Source organism: Pristiophorus japonicus, chromosome 6 (genome assembly GCF_044704955.1).
Source record: "Pristiophorus japonicus isolate sPriJap1 chromosome 6, sPriJap1.hap1, whole genome shotgun sequence".
Lineage (NCBI taxonomy): Eukaryota > Metazoa > Chordata > Chondrichthyes > Pristiophoridae > Pristiophorus > Pristiophorus japonicus.
The window spans coordinates 66,721,247-66,749,199 of NC_091982.1; the positions used below are offsets into that span (position 1 = coordinate 66,721,247).

At 46.7% G+C, this 27,953-nt stretch overlaps 1 protein-coding gene and 1 non-coding gene across 3 annotated transcripts in view; one reads left to right on the forward strand and one right to left on the reverse strand.

The window, feature by feature from the left end:
* Positions 1 to 27,953, forward strand: part of fgf13a (fibroblast growth factor 13a) — a 755,468-nt gene that overhangs the window by 200,354 nt on the left and 527,161 nt on the right. The window lies entirely within an intron of this gene.
* On the reverse strand, positions 27,700 to 27,772 carry trnav-aac (transfer RNA valine (anticodon AAC)). Its single transcript has one exon. It is a non-coding gene; the product is annotated as a tRNA-Val (tRNA).

The following is a 27,953-nucleotide window of genomic DNA, read 5'->3' on the forward strand; positions in this document are numbered from 1 at the left end:
CCCTTAAATGCATCGATACTATTCACCTCAACCACTCCCTGTGGGAGCGAGTTCCACATTCTCATCACTCTCTGGGTAAAGAAGTTTCTTCTGAATTCCCCATTGGATTTCTTGGTGACTATCTTATATTGATGGCCTCTAGTTATGCTCTTCCACACAAGTGGGAACATTCTCTCTGTATCCACTCCCCTGCTTTTCTTCAAAATAGTGCCATGGGATCATTTACATCCACCTAAGAGAACAGACAGGACCTCGGTTTAACATCTCATCCAAAAGATGGCACCTCCAACAGTGCAGCACTCCTTCAGCACTGCACTGGAGTGTCAGCCTAGATTTTTGTGCTCAAGTCCTAGAATGAGACTAGAGCGCACGACCTTCTGACTCAGAGGCGAGAGTGCTACCCACTGAGCCACGGTTTAATAATCAATAAATTATAATTAATCATCAGGGTTACAAAGGCAGTTCAGATATGTCACAGTTATTCAGCATTAACCGACTTTTCTGATTATAACTAGATAGTAAACTCAATGGGGGTAATTCCGCCTTGGTGAACTTGTGAATCGGCAGCTCGGTTTACATCTCTCCCCATTTTTATTTCCACGGACTTCTGCGGTAGTTTATGGTTGGACCTCTTCTATAGCTGGCAGGCTAACTGCATAAGAACATAGAAACATAGAAACATAGAAAATAGGTGCAGGAGTAGGCCATTTGGCCCTTCGAGCCTGCACCACCATTCATGGCTGATCATCACCTCAGTACCCCTTTCCTGCTTTCTCTCCATACCCCTTGATCCCTTTAGCCATAAGGGCCATATCTAACTCCCTCTTGAATAGATCCAATGAACTGGCATCAACAACTCTCTGCGGTAGAGAATTCCACAGGTTAACAACTCTCTGAGTGAAGAAGTTTCTCCTCATCTCGATCCTAAATGGTTTACCCCTTATCCTTAGACTGTGACCCCTGGTTCTGGACTTCCCCAACATCGGAAACATTCTTGCTGCATCTAACCTGTCCAGTCCCGTCAGTACTTTATATGTTTCTATGAGATCCCCTCTCATCCTTCTAAACTCCAGTGAATACAGGCCCAGTCAATCCAGTCTCTCCTCATATGTCAGTCCTGCCATCCTGGGAATCTTTGGGTTTTCCCTGATTTTACTTGCCAACATTCTTTCATGCTCTCTCTTTGCTTTCCAGATATCTTTTTTTAATTGCACTCCTGTACTTCTTATACTCCTCTAGAGTCTCTGCAGTATTGAGTTCTCAGAATCTGTCATAAGCTCCCTTTTTATCTTTATCTTGCACTGTAAGCCCTCGACATCCACGGGGCTCTAGATTTGTTAGCCCCACACTTTTATTTTTAAGGGAACATACTTGCTCTGTACCCTCAGGATCTCCTCCTTGAATGCCTCCCACTGCTCTGACACTGATTTATCATCAAGTAGCCGTTTCCAGTCCACCTTGGCCAAATCCCATCTCAGCTCAGTAAAATTGGCTTTACTCCAATTGAGAACATAATAAATAGGAGCAGGAGTAGGCCATTTGGCTCCTCATGTCTGCTCTGCCATTCAATAAGATCATGGCTGATCTGATAATGGACTCAGCTCCACTTCCCTGCCCGGTCCCCATAACCCTTGACTCCCTTATCACTCAAAAACCTGTCTATCTCCACCTTAAATATATTCAATGGCCCAGCCTCCACAGCTCTCTGGGGCAGAGAATTCCACAGATTCACCTCCCTCTGAGAGAAGAAATAGCATTATTGTTAATTTTAAGATAAGGTTGCTTGTACCCTGTGTTGTGTCTTTGAAAGTGGTCCACGTTGTCCAGGGCCGCGCCGTCGATTTTGATGACTGGGGAGCAGTGCTGTGTGGCGGGGTCAGGTTGGTGGAGGACCTTTGTCTTATGGATATTTAGTGTAAGGCCCATGCTTTCGTACGCCGCAGTAAAGATGTTGACTATGACTTGGAGTTCAGTCTCTGTGTGTGCGCAGACGCAGGCGTCGTCCGCGTACTGTAGTTTGACGACAGAGGTTGGGACAGTCTTAGATCTGGCCTGGAGTTGACGAAGGTTGAACAGGTTCCCACTGGTTCTGTAGTTTAGTTCCACTCCAGCGGGGAGCTTGTTGAGTGTGAGGTGGAACATTGCAGTGAGGAAGATCGAGAAGAGGATTGGCACGATGACGCAGTCCTGTTTGACCCCGGTCCGGACGTGGAATGGGTCTGTGGTGGATCCGTTGGTCAGGCATGCCTGACCCAAGACTCCCAAAGCAAGCGCTCTACTCGGAACTCCTACAGGGCAAGCGAGCCCCAGGTGGGCAAAGGAAACGTTTCAAGTCCTCAAAGCCTCCCTGATAAAATACAACATCTTCACCGACATCTGGTAATCCCTGGCCAAAGACCGCCCTAAGTGGAGGAAGAACATCCGGGAGGGTGCTGAGCACCTCGAGTCTCGTCGCCGAGAGCATGCAGAAAACAAGTGCCGAGAGCGGAAGGAGCGTGCGACAAACCAGACTCCCCAACCACCCTTTCCTTCAACCACTGTCTGTCCCACCTGTGACAGAGACTGTAATTCCCGTATTGGACTGTTCAGTCACCTGAGAACTCACTTTTAGAGTGGAAGCAAGTCTTCCTCGATTTCAAGGGACTGCCTATGATGATGATGAGTGTCTTTGAGTTGTGTGTTTGAAGCCTACTAACATGCTGTGCTGATGTGATTTAATGATTCCCTTTGAGTGTTCCAGCCGATGCAAACGGAATCGATTCGAAGCCATTGTTAATATTTCTCCTATCCTGTGATTTTATTGCCGAGCGTAGTTTTGTTGGCCCTCTGTGGTCTTGACTTTTAGTACTTCATCATAAGAATAGGTTGAAGATTATAAAGAGCAATATACCTAATGTTTCTGAATAAATAGCATCAATTAAATTAACGTGGAAATGCTGGTGATGCTAAAATAGGCTTTAAAATGACATCACGTCGTATGACAAACATTCAACACATTTGTCTGAAATTCCTCTCTGCTATCTGAAGAAGAGCGAACCCATTGATATTAAATCTTGACATGGGCTTGTGTGGTACTATAATACAGGTGATGCGCACCGTAGGGGGAAGGGAGGCTGCACAGATACATCACTGTAACACGCACTGTGCAAGATTTTAAAACGAAATGATAAAACAAAACGGCTCATTTGGAGGAGCCACGAGTGAGTGAGGCATCTGTCTACATGCCGCAGCTCTAGTGATTGGCAATTCCTTCGCAATCTATGCTCCTCAGCTATTGCCAGAGGCTGGGCTGAGATTCAGTGCTAAAAATAGTTTTAAAAACTAGGGAAGGAGCTATTTTTACATTTCCCAGCCGGTTTAGCAGATGGGAATGGCTGGTGACCAGAGGATTCATAGGTGCCTTAATCTGTGCCCACAAATGCAGGAAGCAAATAAACTAAATAGGTGTCTGCATAGGAAAGGTGCACCAGTGTTTTTCCACATGAGATACCAAGTCTAATTACTCTCCTGTACCCTTTAATACCCCACCCAGTCTAATCCCACTCTCCCCCTCACTCCCCACACCCTTTAATGTCCCACCCAGTCTCATCCCACTCTCCCTCACTCCCCACACCCTTTAATATCCCACCCAGTCTAATCCCACTCTCCCCTCACTCCCCACACCCTTTAATATCCCACCCAGTCTAATCCCACTCTCCCCCTCACTCCCCGTATCCTTTAATATCCCACCCAGTCTAATCCCACTCACCCCTCACTCCCCGTACCCTTTAATATCCCACCCAGTCTAATCCCACTCTCCCCTCACTCCCCGTACCCTTTAATATCCCACCCAGTCTAATCCCACTCTCCCCTCACTCCCCGTACCCTTTAATATCCCACCCAGTCTAATCCCACTCTCCCCTCACTCCCCGTACCCTTTAATATCCCACCCAGTCTAATCCCACTCTCCCTCACTCCCCGTACCCTTTCACATCCCACCCTGCCTAATCCACGTTACAGGACCAGTAATCCCAAGATCGTGAATTCAAATCCCACCACGGGCATTTTGATCATTTGAATTAAGTTAGAAAAAAGACCTGGAAATAAAATGCTGATGTCAGTAAAAGTGAGCATGAAGCTGTGGGATTGTTGTAAAAACCCAACTAGTTCACTGATGTCCTTTAGGGAAGGAAATCTGCCACACTTACTCGGTCTGGGCCTATAGGTGACTCCAGTCCTACACCAACATGATCGACTGTTAATGGCCCTCTGACATGGCCCAGCGAGACACTCAGTTGTACCTAATCATAAGAACATAAGAAATAGGAGCAGGAGTCGGCCATTTGGCTCCTCGAGCCTGCTCCATCATTCAGTAAGATCATGGCTGATCTGATCATGGACACAACTCTACTTCCCTGCCCGCTCCCCATAACCCTTTACTCCCTTATCGCTCAAAAATCTGTCTATCTCCGTCTTAAATATATTCAATGACCCAGCCTCCACAGCTCTCTGGGGCAGAGAATTCCAAAGATTCACGACCCTCTGAGAGAAGAAATTTCTCCTCATCTCCGTTTATAAATGGGCGACCCCTTATTCTGAAATTATGCCCCCTTATTTCTAGACTCCCCCACGAGGGGAAACATCCTCTCTGCATCTACCTTGTCGAACCCCCTCAGAATCTTATATGTTTGAATAAGATCATCTCTCATTCTTCTGAACTCCAATGAGTAGAGGCCCAACCTGCTCAACCTTTCTTCATAAGACAACCCTTTCATCTCAGGAATCAACCTCGTGAACCTTCTCTGAACAACCTCCAATGCAAGTATATCCTTCCTTAAATATGGAGACCAAAACTGTATGCAGTACTCCAGATGTGGCCTCACCAATACCCTGTACAGTTGTAGCAGGACTTCTCTGCTTTTATACTCTATCTCCCTTGCAATAAAGGCCAACATTCCATTTGCCTTCCTGATTACGTGCTGTACCTGCATACTAACATTTTGTGTTTCATGCACAAGGACCCCCAGGTCCCTCTGTACCTGAGCATTTTGTAATCTATCCCCATTTAGTAAGAATTAGCTTTTTTATTCTTCCTATCAAAGTGGATAACCTCACATTTTCCCACATTATACTTCATCTGCCAAATTTTTGCCCACTCACTTAGCCTGTCTATACCCCTTTGCAGATTTTTTGTGTCCTCCTCACAATTTGTTTTCCCACCCATCTTTGTATCATCAGCAAACTTGGCTACATTACACTCGGTCCCTTCATCCAAGTCATGATGCTTTCGTAGTCCAGCATGCTCTAGAAAACTTTTGGCCATCTTGGTCTCTGGTAACCGTGTACCATTCCTCTAGCTCTTCTTTTAAAAGGTGTCAATTGTTGCCGTATTAGTGCGTTAAATAAATAATACAATTCAGCTTAGCTGTGGCAGTTGCTGACATTCCTTGATCCGTTACTTTTACTCAGCTTTTTAAATGGGTTAACACCTCAGCTAAAATAGCCTAGCAATGTGGCATGACCAATGTTCATAGAATCATAGAATGATACAGCACAGAAGGAGGCCATTCGGCCCATCGTGTCTATGCCGGGTCTTTGATAGAGCGATCCAATCCTCATCTCCCCCTCTGGTTCTTAAATCTGTGCCCTCTGGTTACCGACCCTCCTGCCACTGGAAACAATTTCTCCTTACTTATTCGACGAAAACGCCTCATATTTTTAAATACCTCTATTAAATCTCCCCTCAACCTTCTCTGCTCTAAGGAGAACAAACCCAGCTTCTCCAGTCTCTCCAAGTCACTGAAGTCCCTCATCCCTGGTATTGTTATGTTCAGAATAACTCCACAAGACTGTATACCTTAAGCTCAAACTGCTGTGACCTTGGTCTCTTTAATGTAACTCCAGAGTGAGGAAGCAGCATGGTAGACTGCCTTTTATACCTGCTTGCCCAGGATGTGCAGGTGACCCTTGGGTCTCCTACAGGTGCGCCCCCTGGTAGCAAGTCTTACACATTGGTAATGTTTACATACATAACAGGTACCATTCTAGTAAATGCCAAGTCATTTCTAGGCTTAAGTTACCAGCATTTTCCAACTAAAAACAAAATCATTAAAAGAAAAACGGTTCCCTGTACAATGGTTATGATTTCATAAAAGGAAATAATCCAATAAATGCGATATAGAAATGCTTAAAGGGACTGTGGGTCACAAATAAGTCCTTTGGTATTCCGTGCTCGCGTCAGGAGTGAGGGATCAGGGATTCACACGGGAATATGTCAAACCTGTTTCCAACTGTTCTTTGACATTGTCACTGATGCTCGACTAAAATGAGTGTCAATCATTCCTGACAGATTCACGTTGTCATGTATGTAACCATCATGCAATGGTAATCTTCATGTAACTGTAACCTTCACGCAACTCCTGTATGCTGTACTTATACCCTAGCAATGCACACCCTGACCATAGGGGGTGAACTTGTGGGAGACACTCCTCAACTGGGTTTCCAGGTATAAAAGGGGAGGTCCCACCCAGGGTCATCACTCCTTGGTCCTGGGAATAAAGGTTAAGGTCACATAGTGACTGTGTTTACAGTACATGTCTCGTGTGAGTTTGTAGTACGGTGCAGGGACACCACATTTGGCGACGAGAAACGGGAATCAATGAACCACGAGGATGGCCACTGGTAGCACACGGGAATGTTACTGTGTGGGTGAGGACTGGGACGACTTCGTGGAAAGACTCCAGCAGAGCTTTGTCACAAAGGACTGGCTGGGAGTGACAGCGGCTGACAATAGGAGGGCGCATCTACTGACCAGCTGCGGACCACAGACGTATGCGCTGATGAAAGACCTGCTCGCACCCCAAAAGCCAGCGGACAAGTCCTTTGAAGAGCTCAGCCAGCTGATCAGTGAGCATCTCAAGTCAGTGAGTAGCTTACACATGGCCCGGCACCGGTTCTACACACACCGGCGTTGGGAGGGACAATGCATCTCGGACTTCGTTGCGGACCTGCAGTGCTTGGCCAGTCTCTGTAAGTTCACAGACGCCTGCAGGGGGAAGATGTTAAGGGACTTTTTCCTTGAGGGCATTAATCATGCCGGGATTTTCAGGAAGCTCATAGAGGCCAAGGACTTGACTTTAGAAGGGGCAGCGTTGATAGCTCAGACCTTCATGACAGGGGAAGAGGAGACCAAGCTAATTTATGCGTGCAGGGAGTTAACATTGTGAATGCGGCCAGGGACCCCGCAGGCAGGCAAGGGCATTTCAAAGCCGCCCAGGCAGCAACAGACACTAGGGTGGGCCTGCAACGGGGCCAATGGAAAGGGGATCGGCAATTCACGCCATCTCGAGAAATAATGCGTCCCGTGATGGGACCATTAACACCCACCATCAGAGTGCTTGGAAACAACCAAATGGGCAATCAGAGAGGAATGTCTAGTAACAGTCTCTTTGTTAACAACAATCTCAGCTCATGCTGGAGATGCGGGGGTAGACATACTGCAAAAAGCTGCAGGTTCCAGCATTATAACTGTAGGATTTGTAACATCAGTGGACACTTGGCCAGGATGTGCAAAAAGGCTGTGGCGAGGCTAATCTGCGAGACAAAGGAACCAGACGAGGGGCCTGCAATGCAGGATGATGCCTGGGGAAAAGCCATGGATGCTGAAATTCAGCGGGTTCACGTGGCTGATGTCCACAGCTCATACACTAAAAACGCCACCCATGATGGTGAAAGTTTTATTGAATGACATCCCGGTGCGCATGGAGCTGGATACGGGAGCCAGCCAGTCATTTATGAGCGCCCAACAATTTGAGAGACTATGGCCAAACAGACCGAGCAGGCCCAAACTGGAACGCATTGACACGGCGCTACGGACGTATACCAAAGAGATCATCCCAGTGATAGGCAGTGCAAACTTGGTGGTAACAGCCGATCACAGAACCGGCTGCCACTCTGGATCGTCCCGAGGAATGGCCCCACGCTCTTGGGGAGGAGTTGGCTAGCTGAGATTAATTGGAAATGGGGGGATGTGCACACCATTTCATCTGTGGAGCGAAGTTCAGGCTCACAGGTCCTACAAAAATTCGGGTCACTGTTTCAACCCAGTGTCGGAACGTTCAAGGGCACTAAAGTAGTGATACGCATCACTCCGGACGCCAGACCAGTGCACCACAAAGCCAGAGCAGTGCCGTATGTGATGCGTGAGAAAATTGAAAGTGAATTGGACAGGCTGCTCAGAGAGGGCATAATTTCGGCCGTTGAATTCAGCGACTGGGCAAGTCCCATCGTTCCTGTCCTTAAAGCAGATGGCTCGGTTCGGATTTGTGGCGACTACAAAGCCACCATCAACCGAGTGTCGCTGCAAGACCAATACCCGCTCCCGAGAGCGGAGGATCTTTTTGCCACGCTGGCAGGTGGCAAGCTATTCACGAAGCTGGACCTCACTTCGGCCTACATGACTCAGGAACTGGCTGAAGAATCCAAGCTTCTGACCACCATCATGACGCACAAGGGATTATTTATCTACAACAGGTGTCCGTTTGGCATTCGTTCGGCGGCAGCTATCGTTCAGTGGAACATGGAAAGCTTGCTCAAATCCATTACTGGAACAATCGTATTCCAAGACGACATCCTTATAACGGGTCGAGACACCGAGGAACACCTCCACAACCTGGAGGAGGTGCTACGCCGATTGGACCGGATAGGTTTGCGGCTGAAAAAGGCCAAATGCGTATTTTTGGCCCCAGAGGTCGAGTTTTTGTGCAGGAGGGTTGCCGCAGATGGGATCGGGCACACTGAATCAAAAATGGAGGCGATCCGCCGGGCGCTCAGGCCCGGCAACACGTCGGAGTTGCGATCATTCCTGGGATTTTTGAACTATTTCGGGAACTTTCTGCCGAACTTAAGCACGTTGTTGGAGCCATTACACATGCTCCTGCGTAGAGGTTGTGAATGGCTTTGGGGGGACTGTCAAGAACGGGCTTTCAATAAGGCGAGGAACCTACTGTGTTCCAACAAACTGTTGACTTTGTATGACCCCTGTAAAAAACTGGTTTTAACGTGCGATGCATCGTCCTACGGGGTTGGGTGTGTGTTGCAGCAGGGTAACGACAATGGCCGACTCCAACCGGTGATTTATGCCTCTAGGTCACTCTCCCAGGCAGAGAGTGGAGTCGGTATGGGCGAAAAAGAAGCACTCGCTTGTGTTTACGGTGTGAAAAAGATGCACCAGTACCTTTTCGGTAGACGGTTCGAGCTAGAGACAGACCATAAGCCGTTAACTTCCCTGTTGTTCAACAGCAAGGCTGTCACTGCCAATGCATCAGCTCGCATACAGCGATGGGCTCTCACGCTGGCTGCGTATGACTACACCATATGGCACCGGCCAGGCATCGAAAATTGCGCTGACGGGCTCAGCAGGCTCCCACTGGCCATCACCGAGGGGGCAGGGGAGCAAAGCACTGAGATGGTCATGGCTGTTGAGGCCTTTGACACCGCAGGCTCTCCCATCACAGCCCCCCAGATCAAACTCTAGACCAACAGGGAACCCCTCCTATCCATGATAAAGAAATGTGTCCTGACTGGGGATTGGGCGCCCGCACACAGGGCGTGCCCCGAGGAGGTAAGACCGTTTCAGAGACGGATGGATGAGCTCTCCATCCAAGCTGACTGCCTGCTATGGGGCAGCCAGGTAGTCATGCCCCAGAAAGGCAGGGAAGCGTTCATCAGGGAACTCCACAGCGAGCACCCTGGCATCGTGTTAATGAAGGCCATTGCCCGGTCACATGTATGGTGGCCGGAGATTGACTCAGACCTGGGACACTGGGTTCGCAGGTGCACGACATGTGCCCAGCTGGGCAATGCCCCCAGGGAGGCCCCACTCAGCCCGTGGCCCTGGCCCACCAGGCCATGGTCACGTATTCACATAGACTACGCAGGGCTGTTCATGGGAAAAATGTTCCTGATCGTTGTCGATGCATACTCGAAATGGATCGAGTGCATCATATTAAACCCGTGCACGACATCCATCACTGTGGAGAGTCTGCGTATGGTTTTCGTGACCCACGGCTTGCCGGACATTCTGGTCAGCGACAATGGCCCGTGTTGCACCAGCCATGAATTCCAGGACTTTATGTCGGGCAATGGTATCAAACACGTCCGGATAGCGCCGTTCAAGCTGGCTTCCAATAAAACAGGGCATGCTACGCATCCAAGGACCCTCCCTTCAGTACCACCTATCGCGCTTCCTGCTGGCCTACAGGTCCAGCCTGCATTCACTCACGGGAGTCCCACCAGTGGAACTCCTCATGAAACGCGGCTGTCCCTCATTCACCCAGCCCTGGCAGACATTGTCGAGAGCAAGCGCCAGTCCCAAACCGAGTTTCACGATCGAAACTCAAGGGGGAGGGGTAGAGAAATGGATGACCCGGTATTTGTTCTTAACCATGCTTTGGGACCCAAGTGGCTTGAGGGCACTGTAATTGGCAAAGAAGGGAATAGGGTCATAGTGGTCACACTAAACAATGAGCAGATATGCCGCAAACACTTGGACCAAGTAAAGAAAAGGTTCAGCATAGACACGGAGGAACCTGAAGAAGAGCATGAGATGTCACCCACACCACTGCCAGTGGACGAGCAACGAGGGCAATCCACAGCATGCACAGTCCCTGCGGCCAGCCCGGACAGGCCGGAATCACCTTATGTGACAGAGACGCATGCCAAGGCTCAGCCACCAGAGCTCCAACTGCGGCGCTCCACGAGAGTGTGTCAACCACCTGAAAGACTTAACCTTTGACACAAAAAGACGTAAGGGGGGAAGTGATGTCATATATGTAACCATCATGCAATGGTAATCTTCATGTAACTGTAACCTTCATGCAACTCCTGTACACTGTACTTATACCCTGGAAATGCACACCCTGACCACAGGGGGTGAACTTGTGGGAGACACTCCTCACCTGTGTTTCCAGGTATAAAAGGGGAGGTCCCACCCAGGATCAGCACTCCTTGTAGTGACTGTGTCGACAGTACATGCCTCGTGTGAGTTTGTTGTACGGTGCAGGGACGCCACACACATGACTGCCCAGATTTACTGACAGTCACGTTCTCTCTTTTGTCGGCTAGTTGATCATCTTAATGATGAGGCAGTATTCTTAATTGAGTTAGAAATTATACTTTATATGGAAGCAAACTGGTCAAATTTTATATATACTTCCTAAAGTCATAATATTGGGGAATTTCACAGGATTTTTGCTCCATCTAGAGAATCTGTTTCCAATGGCAGGAGGGTCGGTAACCTGAGGACACAGATTTAAGGTAATTGGCAAAAGAACCAGAGGGGGCGATGAAGAGAAATCGTTTCACGCAGCGAGTTTTTGTGATCGGGAACGCGCTGCCTGAAAGGGCGGTGGGAGCAGATTCAATCGTAACTTTTAAACGAGAATTGGACAAATAGTTGAAAAGGAGAAATTTGCAGGGCTGCGGGAAAGGGCAGAGGAGTGGGACTGATGGGATCGCTCTGTCACAGAGCCGACACAGACACGATGGGCCGAATGGCCTCCTCCTGTGCTGTGGTTCTCTGAAATGGCAGAAATCTGAAAGAGAAACAGAAAATGCCAGAAATGCACAGCCAGTATCTGTGGAAAGAACAGATGGTTTGGTCTTCTGTGAGTCTTAAAGGTAGGCCTGACACAAATATTCTCCTTACAATTACTGGCTGAGCTGCTGTGTATATCCAGCATTTGCTGCTGTAATATATGCTCACAGGTTTGTAGGGCTGTTGCCCAAATCTTATTTTGATGTGTTTAATGTCTAAAGTTTAATTTGTTCGTTTGTTAGTTTTGGTGCCCCTTTAATAAGGGGGCATTTGATTCATAGGTTCAACAAAATAGTTGTGGAGCTGCTGCATTGTGAGTGGCTTAGCCAATCAGGTGATGTTCACATGACTCAATGAAACCCCAGCCAGTTGAGTCAAGGTCATCCACAATGAGGTATGCAGTTGCGAGCCTAGTGGATAAACCGGTAATGTGCAGTGTGATTGTTAAAGCTTTGTTAATAAACCAACTAGTTCTTAATAGCAATGTGTTGCTATGAATTCTTAAGCAAAGAATCCAAGAAGCAAATACATTACTGCTGCCTTTAATTATTAAATGTTGATGCACTTTCAAACCTGAAGGCAGAGTGCCACAAGCTTATTAACGGCACGCATCCCCTGAACACTGTACAGTGCAGTCATCCACAAGGAAACCAGAGTTAGGAAGATAGGAACTGGAGTAGGCCATTCAGCCCCTCAAGCCTGATCTTCCATTCAGTGAGACCATGGCTGATCTGATCATGGACTCAGCTCCATTTCCCTGCCCGCTCCCCATAACCCTTTACTCCATTATCGCTCAAAAATTTGTCTATCTCCGCCTCAAATATATTCAATGACCCAGCCTCCACAGCTCTCTGGGGCAGAGATTTCCACAGATTCACAACCCTCAGAGAAGAAATTTCTCCTCATCTCAGTTTTAAATGGTCACTTTTTACTGAGACCAGCTTTTCATTCCAAGATTTAAAAAAAAAATGGAATTCAAATTCTCAAACTGCCTGCATTTGAACTCATGTTCTCAGGATTATTAGTCCAGTAACATAAACACGGTACTATCGCAACCATAGTATGAAGAAGATGGTTGTATGGCTTTGGAGAAAGGATCTGTCGAACTGAGTGGCTTGCTGGGCCACCTCAGAGGGCAGTGTGTCGAGCACGGAACACCTACTTGAGTCACATGTTGGCCCGGCCAGGTCGGGGCGATAGATTTCTTTCATTGGGTTTTTGGTGGCAGATTAGGAAAAGGGGAGGTGTAATGAGACTTGGGTGTCATGGTACATCAGTCATTGAAAGTTGGCATGCAGGTACAGCAGGCGGTGAAGAAGGCAAATGGCATGTTGGCCTTCATAGCTAGTGGATTTGAGTATAGGAGCAGGGAGGTCTTATTGCAGTTGTACAGGGCCTTGGTGAGGCCTCACCCTGGAATATTGTGTTCAGTTTTGGTCTCTTAATCTGAGGATAGACGTTCTTGCTATTGAGGGAGTGCAGCGAAGGTTCACCAGACTGATTCCCGGGATGGCTGGCCTGTCATATGAGGAGAGACTGGATCGACGGGGCTGGAGTTTAGAAGGATGAGAGGGGATCTCATAGAAACATATAAAATTCTGACGGGACTGGACAGGTTAGATGCAGGAAGAATGTTCCCGATGTTTGGGGGAGTCCAGATCCAGGGGATACAGTCTTAGGATAAGGGGTAAGCCACTTAGGACCGAGATGAGGAGAAACTTCTTCACTCAGAGAGTTGTTAACCTGTGGAATTCCCTGCCGCAGAGAGTTGGTGATGCCAGTTCATTGGATATATTCAAGAGGGAGTCTTGAATCCCTTACAGCTAAAGGGATCAAGGGGTAGGCAGAGAAAGCAGGAAAGGGGTACTGAGGTGAATGATCAGCCATGATCTTATTGAATGGTGGTGCAGGCTCGAATGGTCGAATGGCCTACTCCTGCATCTATTTTCTATGTTTCTATGTTTCTATATTTCTATGTCATTCTAGCAGCTTTCATGGTCATCTTTTGTGGTGCTATCCTATACATGACCAAATTTATTGAGATTTAGTTTCATAATCTGTCATCAACAGTGGCTGTTAAATCCTCCCATGTCAGCATTTACAATAGGGAATTCCCTATGACAACAGGTCATGCTGTCATGGCACCCGTCCACCACAGGCGTTGCTGCTTTTTGTGGGAGGAAGGAGGCGCAGGAGCGCCACCACTGGTGGGAGGCTTTACCTCTACCTGCATCATCCCTAACCGCACCTTTGCCTTCTCTGGAATATACTCCAGGATGGCAATTCGAATGGGGGCAGCGGCGCTAAAACAACAACTTGCGTTTATACCGCGCCTTTAGCCGAGCGAAAGGCCCCCAAAGTGCCTCATGCCTGCGTTACGCAAGGGTAGACTATCAGGTTAGGATGAAAAAACTTGGCTCTCTTTTCTCTTGAAACAAGAAGGCTGAGGGGTGACCTGATAGAGGTCTTTAAAATGATGAAGGGATTCGATAGTGTAGATGTAGAGAAGATGTTTGATAGAGAAGGGATAGAATGTTTCCACTTGAGCATAACTAGATAGAGGTCTGTAAACGTATGAAAGGGGCTCAGTAGGGTAGATGTAGAGAAGAAGGTTCCACTTGGGGAGACCAGACCTAAGGGGTCAGAATGACAAGATAGTCACTGATAAATCCAATCGGGAATTCAGGAGAATCCTCTTTACCCAGAGAGTGGTGAGAATGTGGAACTCGCTACCACAGGGAGCGGTTGCGGCGAATAGTATAGCTGTATTAGTGTAGAGCAGGCTTGAGGGGCCGAATGGCCTAATCCTGCTCCTAATTCTGATGTTGCATTCATGACTTCCTAGATTGTTAGTCCAGCGTCACACAGCACTACACGACCTCATCTATCAGTTGCTTTAAGTGACGTGCTCTTTTACAGGAAAGTGCAGCATGCACTGAGACTCTTGAATGACATGAAGGAGCAGGTTATAATAGGTGAGCTGTTCTTCATTAGTGTCGTGTGGAGTGAAGTCATTTAATTAACTTATTGATCCTACCTTTGCTAGCAGTGCCCTAAGCGATGATTGCATAATTCGCATAAATACATTTGTCGGCTAAGGTGAACTGAAATATTTTTTTAATGTTTTTTTGAGAACTTTTATTTTTAGTAACTGTTACTAGGCATATCAATTTACGAGGGAGAACCGAAATAGAAAATACTGGCACATTAGGAGAGAGTTACCTTCACCTGTCACTGGCTAATTCTCCACTTACATTGTGAAAAAACATGGTGTGATTGGACCGATTAATTCTCTGGTTGGAATCTATTACGCACCTTTTAAGTACTTTAATAGTTTGTCTCATGATTCCTGCAGGTCAATGGAGGAGGTTAATTGTTAGTTCGTGCTGTTGAATCGGAATCGCAGCATATTGCGAGAGTTTGGGGATCGGTCTTGTGTTACACTCACCGCCGGTGTGACTCAATTGGGAGCACTCTTGTCTTTGAGTCCAAAAAGCAATGAATGCCAATCTTACTCGAGGCGTTCAGTGTGTATCCACTCCCAATGCAGTGCTGAGGGAGTGTTGCATTACCAGGGATGCTGTCATTTGGATGAGACATTAAATTGAGGCTATGTCTTCAAGTTCAGGTGGTTGTTAGTATAAATGAGGTAGGGCCTTCCGCCTATCTGGTTCATCTTTCCATTCAAGCTTCCATCAGTTTATTTCATTGTCTCTTGGCTGACTTTGCTTGCGCTGCCCTACCAGCTATTAATTACTCAGTGCATGTAGAAACATCAGTCCTCAACAGTTTCTATTCCAGTTACATTGGAACATGGGAGCAGGAGGAGGCCATTCATCCCCACAAGCCAGTTCCCCTATTCAGTGAGACCATGGCTGACTGTATCTTAACTCCATCCACCTGCCTTGGTTCCATATCCTGTTATGCCCTTGGCCAGAAAACATCTATTGATCTCAGATTTAAAGCTATTCATTGGGCGAGCATCTACTGCTTTTTGTGGGAGAAAGTTCCACACTTCCACCAACCTTTGTGTGAAGAAGTGGTTCCTAACTTCTCTCCTGAATGGCCTGGCTCTGATTTTAAGGTTATGTCCCCTCGTCCAAGACTCCCCCCACCAGCAGGAAAAGTCTCTCTCTATCTCCCTGATCAATTCCTTTCATAATCATAAAAACCTCCATCAAATCATCCCTTAACCTTCTATATTCCAGAGAATACAAGTCTAATTTATGTAAACTTTCCTCATAATCTAACCCTTGGTAACATTCTGGTGAATCTTCACTGCACTCCTTCCAAGGTCAATATATCCTTTCTCAGGGGCGGTGCCCTGAACTGTACACAGTGCTCCAGGTGTGGTCTAACCAGGGCTTTGTACAGTTGCAGCAAAACTTCCTCCCCTTTATATTCTAGTCCTCTAGTTATAAAGGCTAACATTCTATTAGGCGGTTTGATTATTTTTTGTGCCTGACCATGACATTTTAGTGATCTGTGTATATGGACCCCCAAATCTCTGGGCCTCCAATGTTCTTAGCTTTTCACCATTTAAGTAATACTCTGAACTATCCATTTTTGGTCAAAAATGAATGACCTCGCACTTACCTCCATTGAAATCCATCTGCCATCGTTTCGCCCACTCACTTAATTTGTCAATGTCTCTTTGTAGATTTATGCTCCTGTCAACAGGACTTACTCTGCAACCAATCTTTGTGTCATCGGCAAACTTGGATATATAGCTCTCTATTGTGTTATCTAAGTCATTAATAAATATAGTGAATGGTTGAGGCCAGCGCTCTTTAAGCTGCACGGCCAGGCAGCTGTTTGCCGATCCCAGCCTTTTCAATGTTAAGTTTTGCGAAACTGTGAATGGGCCACACAGTCCCTTAAAGGGGCTGCGCATCCCCCCAAAAATGAGGGGGAGCATTGCTTGAGGCCCCAGCACAGATCTTTTTGGGACACCACTGGTCACTTCTTTCCAATTCGAGTACATACCCATTATCCCTCCTCTCTGTCTTCTGCCGCCAAACCAATCTCCCAGCCAGCTCTATAATTTGTCTCCATTCCATGAGCTTTAATTCTAGCTAATGGTCTCTTATGTGGAACCTTATTGAATACCTTCTGGAAGTCCATATAAACTACATCCATAGACAGCTACACCAGGTTGTTCCTTCCTCTTAGAACATAAGAAATAGTAGCAGGAGTCGGCCATTCGGCCCCTCGAACCTGCTCCACCATTCAATAAGATCATGGCTGATATGATCATGGACTCAGCTCCACTTCCCTGCCCGCTCCCCATAACCCTTGACTCCCTTATCGCTCAAAAATCTGTCTATCTCCGCCTTAAATATATTCAATGACCCAGCCTCCACAGCTCTCTGGGGCAGAGAATTCCATAGATTTACAACCATCTGAGAGAAGAAATTCCTCCTCATCTCAGTTTTAAATGGGCGGCCCCTTATTCTGAAACTATGCCCCCTAGTTCTAGATTCCCCCACGAGGGGAAACATCCTCTCTGCATCTACCTTGTCGAGCATCCTCAGTACCTTGTATGTTTTGCTAAGATCATCTCTCATTCTTCTGAACTCTAATGAGTATAGGCCCAACCTGCAGTCATTGCATTCCACTAATGTTGTCGCACTGTTTGAAAATGAACATTGTAAATGGGATCTTGGCAATATTTATCTCTCAACTCAACTACCAAAACCAGGTTTATCTGATCATTCATTCATCTGCCATGGCTGGGGCCATGCTGTGCACAAGCCACCTGTCAATTTGGCTAAATAACAATGATGTTGGCTTTGTGAAGCATTACTGGCCATCCTGAGGACATGAAAGCCGCTGAATGAATCCAAGCCAAGGCAGCACTCTCGCCTCTGAGTCAGAAGGTTGTGGGTTCAAGTCCCACTCCAGGGACTTGCGCACAAAAATCTACACTGACACTCCCAGTGCAGTGCTGAGGGAGCGCTGCACTGTCGGAGGGACAGTGCTGAGGGAGTGCTGCACTGTCGGAGGTGCCGTCTTTCAGATGAGATGTTAAACCAAGGCTCCCTCTGCTCTCTCAGGTGGATGTAAAAGATCCCATGGCCATTAATTAGAAGAAGAGAAAGGGAATTATCCCTGGTGTCCTCGGGCCAATATTTATCCCTCAACCAGCATCACTAAAGCAGATTATCTGGTCATTATCACAGTGCTGTTTGTGGGAGCTTGCTGTGCGTAAATTAGCTTCAAGTGCATATCCAAGTACTTTTTAAATGGGTCCATCCCCAATTATAAAGATACTGATAAACCCAGGGTGTTAGCATTTTGCAACCATTGAGCTAGCACTATGAAACATCAATTGGCATATTGTTGTCTGACTGCATTATGTCACAGGTTAGATGGCTGTTACAATTACCAGATGTCACATTATCACTCCATGACTTGTGTCGCTTTTTTCTTAATACATACCCTTTCAAAATTGACCTCATAGAATCATAGAAATTTATAGCACAGAAGAAGGCCATTTCGGCCCATCGTGTCCACGTCGGCCGACCAAGGGCTATCCAGCCTAAACCCACTTTACAGCTCTCGGTCTGTAGCTCTGTAGGTCACGGCACTTCAAGTGCACATCCAAGTACGTTTTAAATGTGGTGAGGGTTTCTGCCTCTACCACCCTTTCAGGCAGTGAGTTCCAGACCCCCACCACCCTCTGGGTGAAGAAAGTTCTCCTCAAATCCCCTCTAAACTTCCTACCAATTACTTCAAATCTATGCCCCCTGGTTGTTGACCCTTCTGTTGAGGGAAATAGGTCCTTCCTATCCATTTTATCCAAGCCCCTCATAATTTTATACACCTCAATAAGGCCGCCCCTCAGCCTCCTCTGTTCCAAAGAAAACAACCCAAACTGTAGTGTATTTGCTTCATGGTTTCTTTGCTTAAGAATTCATAGCAACACATTGCTATTAAGAACTAGTTGGTTCATTAGCAAAAGTTTAACAATCACACTGCACATTACCAGTTCATCCACCAGGCTCACAACCACCTGCCTCGTTGTGGATCCCCTGAACCCAACTGGCTGGGGTTTTATTGAGTCTTGTGAACAGCACGTGACTGGCTAAGCATACACTACACCAGCCTATCCAATCTTTCTTCATAGCTAAGAGTCTCCAGTCCAGACAACATCCTTGTAAACCTCTTCTGTACCCTCTATAGTGCAGTCACATATTTCGAAGAGCGATGCAATCAACTGACGGATGGCTTATTTCCTCAAAGGTCTGTGTACAGCTGCTATTGATACTTTAAGATAACATCTGTTGAGATCAGAGCCTAGTCGTACAATAGAGAATTCAACTCCTGTGTAGCCTGGAGCGTTCCTGAATGAAAGTTGTAGCCTGTGATTTCCTGCCCCTCACCGCTACTTGGGCTGTTCCTCGGAGACCGCGAGTCGAGAGCTAATGCTTGAGCTTTCTTACTCAGCTCTGAACCTGTCCTCCCCATTGGCCAGCTTGGTAGTTGACCTGGTGTTGCTCATTAAATGCTCTCCCGTGCATGAAGAGGATGAACAGGAGTAGCTGCCAGCCACATGCATCTCCGTAATGTGCATTTAGAGAACCAACACTGAAAAGGAAAAAGAAAGGAGGAGCTTGCCGTCTCATCATGTCCAAAGCACTGCACAACAATCAATTATTTTCCAAATTCAATTACTGGAGGATCCACAGCAGCCAATTCGCACACAGCAAGGTCGTGTGAACAGCCTCCGAGCCAGAAGGTTGTGGGTTCAAATCCCACTCTACGGACTTGAGCACAAAATTCCAGGCTGACACTCCCAATGCAGTGCTGAGGGAGTGCTGCACTGCTGGAGGTGCCGTCTTTCGGATGAGACAATAAACCGAGACTCCGTCTGCGCACTCAGGTGGACGTAAAAGATGCTATGGCACTATTTCGAAGAAGAGCAGGGGAGTTATCCCCGGTGTCCTGGGGCCAATATTTATCCCTCAATAACATCACTAAAACAGATTAACTGGTCGTTATCACATTACTGTTTGTGGGAGCTTGCTGTTCGCAAATTGGCTGCCACGTTTCCCACATTACAACAGTGACTACACCTCAAAATACCTCATCGGTTGTAAAGCACTCTGGGAGGTCCTGAGGTAATGAAAGGTGCTATAGAAATGCAAGTCTTTCTTCTTCAATTATTAAGAAACATTTGCATTGTTGTTCTGATTTCCCAACGGGGGATTCCTGTGTCCTCTTTAATTGCAGCTCTTCCATTGCTAGGAGCTTTGTCCAATATTGGTCCCACTCCCATCCATCACTGTATCACCAGCACCCGGGAGTCCCCCAGCATCCCCCAGTGATCTCGCGCTTCCTCGTGCTGCTTTTCATGGATAACTTTCAGCGTGTACGCAACCCTGTTTTATTTTTCTGCCGCTGCCCTCACACCCAGTCTAGAATTTCGGGGATGACCTCATGCAATGGGCAGACAGCTGACAGACATGTGTTCATGTGGGGAAGTGTGAGATAATGTAACGTGGGTGGAAAAACATAGACTAGGGCTGCACAATCGGTGGAAAGTCACGAAATGAGGAGATTCATGAGGGTGATGCCATGAATGGCAAACTATAGTTAGGAGGAGAGAGACAGGAAGAAAGTGGGACGGTTTTCAGTATAAGCAGAGAAGGCTAAGAGATTCAGTGGAGTTTTTCAAAATTACAAAGCGTGTTGATAGAATGAGTAGGGGAAAATTATTCCCCTCTGGTTCTGGAGTCAGTGGCGAGGGCTATTCATTTAAAATTGTCACTAAGAGAGAGGGAGGAGAGAGGGTAGTAGAAATCCCTTTATGCAGAAGGTTGTTGGAGTGTGGAATGTTTAGGTACAGAGTGTGGTTGAGACAGAGATCATTGCTTCTTTTAAGAGAAACTTGGATAAATATTTCAAGCAGATACAGGGCTATGGGGGGGGGGGGGGGGCGAGCAGGGTGGTGGGATTGATCCATCATTCAAATCCAGTAAATCTGAAATGGGGGTGAACCTGTCCAGCTGCGGGAGGGAGGGAGGGGGAGAGACTCCAATTGGGAGAAAGCTATTTTTAAGGCAGTTTTCTAGTTATGAATAGTGTACAGAGAGTTTTGGCTGCGTTTGTGTGGCGACATTGAGGAGCACGGTTTGCAGATGCGATTGAACGTGTCGTGCAGACACTCCATCTCAAACGTCACTCAACAAAGGAGGAGCGAGACAAGAATAATGGCGGAGGAGGAGGTGGGGTTGTCGACGGGATGCAGCAGTTGCGGCAATAGCAGAGAAGCGGCGAGGGCCCAGGGGCAGCACGGGCCAGCCCACACTGCGATATGTGTGCGCACTACGTCCATGCAGCAGAGCTGGTCTCCAGTCCTCTTGGTCAACCCTTGCCACTGGACCAAGACCTAGCTCTGTCAAGCCCATGTGGTGGCTGGTGTGCAACGGCCACCACACGTTAAAAAAATCCACGCACAGGCATCTTCCACCCTTCAATATATAGGTCGGGATCTGGAATATTAGGTCCTTCATTGAAACACCTGTGAACTCATCCCTTTTTGGGGTGGAAGCAAGTCATCCTCGCTTTGAGGAACCGCCTATGATGATGATAGGATTGATTGTTCTAGCAAAGAGCCGGAATGGGCACGATGGGCTGAACAACCACTCTCTGTGCTGTGACCATGAGTTAGGCAAATACTCTGCTATATGATGGCATTTTACTGACCCTGTCATTCTCTCAGTGACCAGCACTTTCTTCCTCCACATCCCACGTTACACAGTCTCAGGAGTCTACATTAGATCCAGGACTCGTCATTTCAACTTTAAGTGCAAGCGACACAGTGTAACAAGTCCATCTCCTGGAGACGTGACATTTTACACGGTATTGATTCCACTTGAACACATCTCTCTCTGGCTGTCTTGTCAGATGTTGCAAGGCCAGGACCATGTGACCTGCGGACCGCGTGTATTTAACAATCAGCTATCAGCACGGCGCAAGTTCAGCTTGTCGGCCTGACACAGCTTGCGTGCTCACAATGTAACTGTTTTAGTCAAGTAGCTTTTCAATAATGACTAAAAGTCCTTTAGCTGGAATATTTTTGTTCAATGCTTTGAGTTTAAATGTGTAAAGAAAGAAAGAACTTGCATTTATATAGCGTTGTTCACAACCTCAGGACACCCAAAGTGCTTTACAGCCAATGAAGTACTTTTGAAGTGTAGTCGCTGTTGTAATGAGGGAAACCCGGCAGACAACTTACCCCTTTTTGAATCCCACGATGTATCCTGTTTTGTTCTGTACACTGGTACATCAGTGAGTTGTTGGATTATCACTGAGCTACACTTTTAAAAAGGTTGAGTAGATAAATTAATTGGAATGCTAAAATCAAGTCATAACCTCATTAATATAAAGTAATATGACAAATATGATGACATATTTAAATTAAATTTTCCTGCCATGATTAATGAACTTTCATTGCACTGTGCTGAGCCGATGAAACAATTTATTTGGAACGGATTTTTACCAATTAGGGATCGTCATCACATTGTGATAAATTCCCAGCTAACTCGCTCTGCTCCTCATCATGAAAGCATCAAATATTTAAAATATTGAAGAATAAAGTAAGTTCCAAGTTGAAGAATACTGGATGGGGAGAGTTGAGCAGGTGTGTTTGACGGAGGACACATACCTACAATGTGGCCTTATTTTGGCAAATGTTGCATGAGAACTACTTAACTCCCATCTTCCACCCTTCATAAACCTGAGCTAATCCAAAACTCTGCAGCCTGTGACCTAACTCGCACCAAGTCCCGCTCACCCATCACCCCCTGTGCTCACTGCCCTGTGTCCTAACTCGCACCAAGTCCCGCTCACCCATCACCCCCTGTGCTCACTGACCTGTGTCCTAACTCGCACCAAGTCTCGCTCACCCATCACCCCCTTTGCTCACTGACCTGTGTCCTAACTCGCACCAAGTCTCGCTCATCCATCACCCCCTTTGCTCACTGACCCATGTCCTAACTCGCACCAAGTCCCACTCACCCAGCACCCCTGTGCTTGCTGCCCCGTGTCCTAACTTGCACCAAGTCCCGCTCACCCATCACCCCCTGTGCTCACTGACCTGTGTCCTAACTCGCACCAAGTCTCGCTCACCCATCACCCCCTTTGCTCACTGACCCATGTCCTAACTCGCACCAAGTCCCACTCACCCAGCACCCCTGTGCTTGCTGCCCCGTGTCCTAACTTGCACCGAGTCCCGCTCACCCATCACCCCCTGTGCTCACTGCCCCGTGTCCTAACTTGCACCGAGTCCCGCTCACCCATCACCCACTGTGCTCACTGACCTACATTGGCTCCCGGTCCGGCAACATCTCGATTTTAAAATTTGTTTTCAAATCCCTCCATGGCCCTCACCCCTCCCTGTCTCTGTAATCTCCTCCAGCCCCACAACCCCTTCGAGATATCAGCACTCCTCTAATTCTGCCCTCTTGCACTTCCCCAATTTCCATCGCTCCACCATTACTGGCTGTGCATTCAGCTGCCTGAGCCCTAACTCTGGCTCCCTGCCTAAACCTCTCCGCCTCTCTCCCTTTCCCTCCTCCTTTAAATACGCTCCTGAAACCCGACTTCTTTCATCTGCCCTAATAACTCTTTATGTGGCTCTGTGGAATTCCTGTTTATAACGCTCCTGTGAAGCGCCTTGGGAGATTTCACTACATTAAAAGCGCTGTATAAATAAGTTGTTGTTGCTCAAGAACACTCACCCACTTACAAGAGGAAAAATAATTTCCCCTTTAGTTCCGAGGTTGCGTTACTGGCTGCCTGTTACAGATCCTGCAATAGTCACCAAAGACAGGAAAGGACAACATATTTAACACGGTGGTCCAACTGCACAGGACACCTGAGCTAAGGTAACAGATGGAAATTTTATGTCAGCAAGTTAAGTGTTTGTGTACAAGTATCTCCCAGAGTCGTTGGAGGGCTGGCGTATTTGAGATAGAATCATAGAACGATATCGCACAAAAGGAGGCCATTCGGCCCATCGAGCCTGTGCCGGCTCTGTGACAGAACGATTCAGTCAGTCCCACTCCCCCTGCTCTTTCCCCACAGCCCTGCAAATTTTTCCTTTTCAGATATTTATTCAATTTCCCCCTGTGAAAGTTACTATTGAATCTGCTCCCACCGCCCTTTCAGGCAGCGTGTTCCCGATCACAACAACTCGCTGCGTAACAACATTCTCCTCATCTCACCCTCTGGTTCTTCTGCCAATTATCTTAAAAATAGTAGCCCAGTGAAGCGCATGAAGTATATAAAGTGACTGAAGTTCTTTCGATGTCCTGTCGACATTCTTTCCTGAACTGATGCCAACAAGAGCAGATTAACTGGAGGTCATCACATTGCTGATTGTCAGACCTTGCTGTGCATAAATTTGTTGCCGCATTCTCCTGCATAGCACCTGACCGCACAATGTAATGATGTTGAATACTTTGGGGTGTTTATCAGAGGCTTGATACGGCACTATATAGATGCAAGTTTCTTCCTTCATAATATTCTTCGACAGGTACATCACCTCCTGCTTGATTACCTTGATGTACTTTGAACAGTAATAACCTTAAATCCCAATTACTTTTTTGTACCCCGTTACCGTTTCTTGTTCCCTCACCCTTGCAGGTAGCCTGTCTCACTTTTGCCGCCTGTTTAGTGTCAGCCATGGCTCAGTGGGTAGCACTCTCATCCCTGGGTCTGAAGGTTGTGGTTTTGAGTCCCACTCCAGAGATGTCAGCACATATTCAAGGATGACACAGACGTGACTGCACTAGAGAGGGTATAGAGGAAATTGACCAGATGTTGCACTAGAGAGGGTACAGAGGAAATTGACCAGATGTTGCACTAGAGAGGGTATAGAGGAAATTGACCAGATGTTGCACTAGAGAGGGTATAGAGGAGATTGACCAGATGTTGCACTAGAGAGAGTATAGAGGAGATTGACCAGATGTTGCACTAGAGAGGGTACAGAGGAGATTGACCAGATGTTGCACTAGAGAGGGTACAGAGGAGATTGACCAGATGTTGCACTAGAGAGGGTACAGAGGAGATTGACCAGATGTTGCACTAGAGAGGGTACAGAGGAGATTGACCAGGATGTTGCACTAGAGAGGGTACAGAGGAGATTGACCAGGATGTTGCACTAGAGAGGATGCAGAGGAGATTGACCAGGATGTTGCACTAGAGAGGGTGCAGAGCAGATTGACCAGGATGTTGCACTAGAGAGGGTGGAGAGGAGATTGACCAGGATGTTGCACTAGAGAGGATGCAGAGGAGATTGACCAGGATGTTGCACTAGAGAGGGTGCAGAGGAGATTGACCAGGATGTTGCACTAGAGAGGGTGCGGAGGAGATTGACCAGGATGTTGCACTAGAGAGGGTACAACGGAGATTGACCAGGATGTTGCACTAGAGAGGGTGCAGAGGAGATTGACCAGGATGTTGCACTAGAGAGGGTGAACATAAGAACATAAGAAGATAAGAATTAGGAACAGGAGTAGGCCATCTAGCCCCTCGAGCCTGCTCTGCCATTCAATAAGATCATGGCTGATCTGGCCGTGGACTCAGCTCCACTTACCCACTCGCTCCCCGTAACCCTTAATTCCCTTATTGGTTAAAAATCTATCTATCTGTGACTTGAATACATTCAATGAGCTAGCATCAACTGCTTCCTTGGGCAGAGAATTCCACAGATTCACAACCCTCTGGGAGAAGAAATTCCTTCTCAACTCGGTTTTAAATTGTCTCCCCCATATTTTGAGGTTGTGCCCCCTAGTTCTAGTCTCCAGTGGAAACAACCTCTCTGCCTCTATCTTGTCTATCCCTTTCATTATTTTAAATGTTTCTATCAGATCACCCCTCATCCTTCTGAACTCCAACGAGTAAAGACCCAGTCTACTCAATCTATCATCATAAGGTAACCCCGTCATCTCCGGAATCAGCCTAGTGAATCGTCTCTGTACCCCCTCCAAAGCTAGTATATCCTTCCTTAAGTAAGGTGAACAAAACTGCACGCAGTACTCCAGGTGTGGCCTTACCACTACCCTATACAGTTGCAGCAGGACCTCTCTGCTCTTGTACTCCATCCCTCTCGCAATGAAGGCCAACATTCCATTCGCCTTCCTGATTACCTGCTGCACCTGCAAACTAACTTTTTGGGTTTCATGCACAAGGACCCCCAGGTCCCTCTGCACCTCAGCATGTTGTAATTTCTCCCCATTCAAATAATATTCACTTTTACTGTTTTTTTCCCCCAAGGTGGATGACCTCACACTTTCTGACATTGTATTCCATCTGCCAAACCTTAGCCCATTCGCTTAGCCTATCTAAATCTCTTTGCAGCCTCTCTGTGTCCTCTACACAACCCGCTTTCCCACTAATCTTTGTGTCATCTGCAAATTTTGTTACACTACACTCTGTCCCCTCTTCCAGGTCATCTATGTATCTTGTAAACAGTTGTGGTCCCAGCACCGATCCCTGTGGCACACCACTAACCACCGATTTCCAACCCGAAAAGGACCCATTTATCCCGACTCTCTGCTTTCTGTTCGCCAGCCAATTCTCTATCCATGCTAATACATTTCCTCTGACTCCGCGTACCTCTATCTTCTGCAGTAACCTTTTGTGTGGCACCTTATCGAATGCCTTTTGGAAATCTAAATACACCACATCCATCGGTACACCTCTATCCACCATGCTCGTTATATCCTCAAAGAATTCCAGTAAATTAGTTAAACATGATTTCCCCTTCATGAATCCATACTGCGTCTGCTTGATTGCACTATTCCTATCTAGATGTCCCGCTATTTCTTCCTTAATGATAGTTTCAAGCATTTTCCCCACTACAAATGTTAAACTAACCGGCCTATATTTACCTGCCTTTTTAAACAGAGGCGTTACATTAGCTGCTTTCCAATCCGCTGGTACCTCCCCAGAGCACAGAGAATTTTGGTAGATTATAACGAATGCATCTGCTATAACTTCCGCCATCTCTTTTAATACCCTGAGATGCATTTCATCAGGACCAGGGGACTTGTCTACCTTGAGTCCCATTAGCCTGTCCAGCACTACCCCCCTAGTGATAGTGATTGTCTCAAGGTCCTCCCTTCCCACATTCCTATGACCAGCAATTTTTGGCATGGTTTTTGTGTCTTCCACTGTGAAGACCGAAGCAAAATAATTGTTTAAAGTCTCAGCCATTTCCACATTTCCCATTATTAAGTCCCCCTTCTCATCTTCTAAGGGACCAAAATTTACTTTAGTCACTCTTTTCCGTTTTCTATATCTGTAAAAGCTTTTACTATCTGTTTTTATGTTTTGCGCAAGTTTACCTTCGTAATCTATCTTTCCTTTCTTTATTGCTTTTTTAGTCATTCTTTGCTGTTGTTTAAAATTTTCCCAATCTTCTAGTTTCCCACTAACCTTGGCCACCTTATACGCATTGGTCTTTGATTTGATAATCTCCTTTATTTCCTTGGTTATCCACGGCTGGTTATCCCTTCTCTTACCACCCTTCTGTTTCACTGGAATATATTTTTGTTGCGCACTATGAAAGAGCTCCTTAAAAGTTCTCTACTGTTCCTCAATTGTGCCACCGTTTAGTCTGTGTTTCCAGTCTACTTTAGCCAACTCTAGTCCCCTTTGTTTAAGCATAGTACGCTCGTTTCAGACACAACTTCCTCACCCTCAATCTGTATTACAAATTCAACCATACTGTGATCACTCATTCTGAGAGGATCTTTTACTAGGAGATCGTTTATTTTTCCTGTCTCATTACACAGGACCAGATCTAAGATAGCTTGCTCCCTTGTAGGTTCTGTAACATACTGTTCTAAGAAACAATCCCGTATGCATTCTATGAATTCCTCCTCCAGGCTACCCCGTGCGATTTGATTTGACCAATCGATATGTAGGTTAAAATCCCCCATGACTACTGCCATTCCTTTTTCACATGCCTCCATTATTCCCTTGATTATTGCCCGCCCCACCGTGAAGTTATTATTTGGGGGCCTATAAACTACGCCCACGAGTGACTTTTTCCCTTTACTATCTCTAATCTCCACCCACAATGATTCAACATTTTGTTAATTGGAAAATGTTTACGCCCGGTTTCGAACCGGGGACCTTTCGCGTGTTAGGTGAACGTGATAACCACTACACGACAGAAACACTGCAGAGGAGATTGACCAGGATGTTGCACTAGAGAGGGTACAGTGAAGATTGACCAGGATGTTGCCTGGACTGGAGAAGTTTAGCTATGAGGAGAGATTGGATAGGCTGGGATTGTTTTCTTTGGAACAGAGGAGGCTGAGGGGAGACTTAATTGAAGTGTATAAAATTATGAGGGGCC